This window comes from Poromitra crassiceps (genome assembly GCF_964638095.1).
Source record: "Poromitra crassiceps genome assembly, chromosome: 8".
Taxonomy (NCBI): Eukaryota; Metazoa; Chordata; class Actinopteri; order Beryciformes; family Melamphaidae; genus Poromitra; species Poromitra crassiceps.
In genome coordinates this window covers 34,806,288-34,810,463 of record NC_139629.1, presented here as the reverse complement: position 1 = coordinate 34,810,463, position 4,176 = coordinate 34,806,288, and the positions used below count along the sequence as shown (strand labels likewise).

Below are 4,176 nucleotides of genomic sequence, written 5' to 3'. Positions count from 1 at the left end.
TGACATCAACCCCTACGTCCTCTCAACCCACTCAGTAAAGTGTATGGGAGCGGCCCACATCAACACAGAATTAACAATCATCGAGCGGTGGCCAAAGCGATGCGTCATGGTCATCATCGTCGAGGTGGTGGCCAGTGGTGACTGATGATGTCATACCCACTGATGATGTCATAGACATGTTGCGACCCACAATCCACCATCCATCAATGGAGCATGCTCAGAACGGCACCCTATCAAATGGGAGCTAGGGCTCTGTCCGTCTGTCTGTCTGTCTGTCTGTCTGTCTGTCTGTCTGTCTGTCTCTCTGTCCCACTGATGACATCATCAGTGATGTCATAAATTCGCACACTGATGACATCATCAGTGATGTCATAAATTCGCACACTGATGACATCATCAGTGATGTCATAAATTAACTCACACACACACAAGGCTATAGTTCAGTTATGTCATAAATTCGATGTCATGAGTGATGATGTCATCAGTGATGATGTCATCAGTCTGAGGCTCACGGGAGAGACTGAGGAGGGTCACGTAGGCTGGCAGCCACCTACCTACCTGCCTGTCAAAAAAGATAATTTTCCTATGGGGGATCAATAAAGTAGGCTAACACATTGGCAAATGTTTTGTTCTCAATAGAGAGGCAAAGTGACCGCCTACTTCCTGCTTCAGCACTGTACCAGAGATTTTCATCCGCCATTTATTTTCCCATCGACATTTCGTAAAATGCTTATCAAAAGAGTTTTACTGGTTCAAACCAAACGTTCAGCTAACGCTATAATCGGGAGAGACCATAGAACATTTCACTCGGACCAAAAACAACATAGAACAAATATTTTCTTCAAACCTGAATTTTTTTAACGTTTTGGCCCCAGTGAAATGTTCTATGGTCTCTCCCGATTGTAGCGTTAGCTGAACGTTTGGTTTGAACGAGTAAAACTCTCTTTATAAGCATTTTACAAAATATCGATGGGAAAATAAATGGCGGATGAAAATCTCTGGTACAGTGCTGAAGCAGGAAGTGACGTTCCACTTTGCCTCTCTATGCTCTTCAGTCCTGGGAGCCTAAACACCTGACTCACAGTTACATGAAGCAGTTATTACCTGCAGGCTCTGGATGCTTGTAGGAATAGCTGAAGCGTCAAAACCCCCTCACAAGACAGATGAGAAACAATGTACAAATGTCGTTCTAGTGCAGCGACCCAGGGGGCGCCGCTGGAGGCATTCATCAACACAGCTGAGTCATCCTGGCTTTGTTTGAAACTGTGCTGCTCCACACAGCTAGGCCTGCGTGCACCTAGCACCTGCTCACCTAGCACCTGCTCACCTAGCACCTGCTCACCTAGCACCTGCTCACCTAGAACCTGCTCACCTAGCACCTGCTCACCTAGCACCTGCTCACCTAGCACCTGCTCACCTAGCACCTGCTCACCTAGCACCTGCTCACCTAGCACCTGCTCACCTAGAACCTGCTCACCTAGCACCTACTCACCTAGAACCTGCTCACCTAGCACCTGCTCACCTAGCACCTGCTCACCTAGCACCTGCTCACCTAGAACCTGTTCAGGACATTAATAACTGTGCTGCTCCACACAGCTAGGCCTGCATGCACCTAGCACCTGCTCACCTAGCACCTACTCACCTAGCACCTGCTCAGTACAATATCATTAGCCTACATCTGGGTTTCTGTTTCTCACAAACAGGCTAGAAATATGAATGACCAGATTCACCAAAAGCGAGCACACCCACTCCGAGAACACTGAGGTGCAAGGCCAAAATTGTTGCTGCTGTGCCCACATGAGAGGTTACACTGGTGAAAGGACATTGAGTGTGCTGGCAGAAATATGAATGAAACATTATGTTTTTATGCTAAGCTGCATTCTTGTTATGGAGCAGAATGTGTGATGAGTTGGATGGGGGCCAGATTGGATGTCTTGCTGTTTCAGAGGAGCTAACAATTTTGTGCACTTCACATGCTTATTTCTAGGGTGGAGACTCTGGAAACGATGCGCCATGGGTGCATTGGAGTTTGTCTGGCTCAAGCCAATTATCTTGTCATCAGTGATGTTACTCGAGCCATTGTGACATCAAACAAACAGACACACAGGCACATCTCCAATTATTATAGTATAACTATGACATCTTTCTTCTTCTCTGGTGTTTTATGGCAGTTGGCATCCTTTATGTTGCATTAGCGCCTCCTTCTGGATTTATCGATCCACTGTTTCCCTACATTCTGGTCCTCTCCTATGACATCTTTATTGTGCTTATGTGCTTTAATGTCTGTGCCTGATGTCATCCGTGATGTCACTCAAGCAATTGTGATGTCATCAGTGATAGTTCATCAGTTCTTTGTGACATCACTGATGATGTCACAATGTCATGAAATAATCTGTGCTTTATGACATCACTGATGATGTCACAATGTCTATGGCATCATCAGTATAATAAGTTGTGTGTCTGTCTGTGTGTGTGTATTATGGTTCTCAAGACGATGCGCCCATGTCACTGATGATGTCACGATATGCGTCACAAATCACTGATGATGTCACCGGTGATGTCATACCTACTGATGATGTCATGATGATTGATGCTATACATTTGTTGGTGCCTCAACCAACTATACAACATTTGGATTCCAACCGTCATTAAACCAAACAGAAGAACTACAACCATGAGCATGATGTTTGCAGACACGCTTCTCATAGTGTTCATCTCTCTGTGTACGACGCTGTTAGCTGAAGGGATCACCTGGCTTTTAGTGTATCGCAATGAAAGGTACAAGAGGTTAACGGCTGAGGTAGAGAGGCAAAGCAAAAGACTTGAGAAGAAGAAGGAAACCATCTCAGAATCTGCAGGACGTCAACAGAAGAAGAAGCTTGAAAGGCAAGAAGAGAAACTGAAGAACAACAACAGAGACTTGTATATGGTCCGCATGAAGTCCATGTTTGCCATCGGCTTCTGCTTCACAGCGCTGATGGGCATGTTTAACTCCATTTTTCACGGGAGGGTCGTGGCCAAACTGCCGTTTGTCCCGCTGGCCTACATCCAGGGGCTGTCGCATCGCAACCTCCAGGGCGAGGATTACACGGACTGCTCCTTTATCTTCCTCTACATCCTGTGCACCATGTCCATCAGGCAGAACATTCAGAAGATGCTGGGTCTTGCGCCCTCCAGAGGTGCGAGAAAGCAAGCTGGAGGCTTTTCCTAATCGGTCCTGCTCACACACTGTGACGCCGTCACATCAGATGAGCTTATAGTCATGTTGCCAGCAAGGATAGTCTAGTTAACTGAAACTAAAACAAAGATGAATGAAAAAAAGATTTTAGTCGACTGAAAAACAAAAAACAACTAATGAACAACTGAAACTAAATGGGAACTAAAAGAGTCTCCATCCAAAACTAATACCTAAATACAGTATGAAGCAGATTTCTGTTTGAGGCTTTTGCCAGTTGCCTTACTGTGAGTGAGACTCAACTAAAGAGGGACGTAAACCAAACTAAAATGGAACATTTGTGAAAATAAAATCTAAACTAATTAAACTGGGTCTTGTTGATGAGCTCTGTGCGACTCCTGGGACAGACTGATTGGATTCGGCAGTCCGGGTCAAACAGTTTCCGTCCCTCTCTCTCCTCTCCTCTCTCTCCTCTCCTCTCCTCTCCCCTCCTCTCCTCCTCTCCTCCCCTCTCCTCTCCTCCACTTTCCTCCCCTCTCCTCTCCTCCCATTTCTCTCCTCTCCCCTCCTCTCCTCTCCTCTCCTCTCCTCTCCTCTCCTCCTACATTTCATGACCTGAACCTCATCCATCTATTCCATCGCATGAGGAAGGTTTACTGTCAGTGTTTTTTGGTTAATTGTGCTTCTTTAAAGTTTATAATATTCCAATACAATATGCTTTAGTTTACATCATAGTCCTCACAACTGCTTACTGTAAAAGTAGTAGCAAGAGGCTATGGTAACATGGCACATTACTATTATTTATAATGTGTAATTTACAGTTCCATAGGTTTGCAATGCCAGAAAAATAAACCTTTGAAAGATAACTCAAAAGGCTCAGTGTCATATTTATGTCACAACAGTCATGTTTATCCTCATAGGTGGAATTGAATTGACACAAATGTATTTGTCTTTCTTCTTTCGTACACATCATCTATTCCACCTACTGTATTTCACATGGC

The 4,176-nt window shown here is 44.9% G+C and overlaps 1 pseudogene across 1 annotated transcript; it reads left to right on the top strand.

Annotated features, from left to right (window-relative positions):
- Window positions 1-2,674: 2,674 nt before the first annotated feature.
- Window positions 2,675-3,211, top strand: LOC310780675 (calcium load-activated calcium channel pseudogene; annotated as a pseudogene). Its single transcript has one exon. The product of its transcript is annotated as a calcium load-activated calcium channel pseudogene (transcript).
- Window positions 3,212-4,176: the final 965 nt, after the last annotated feature.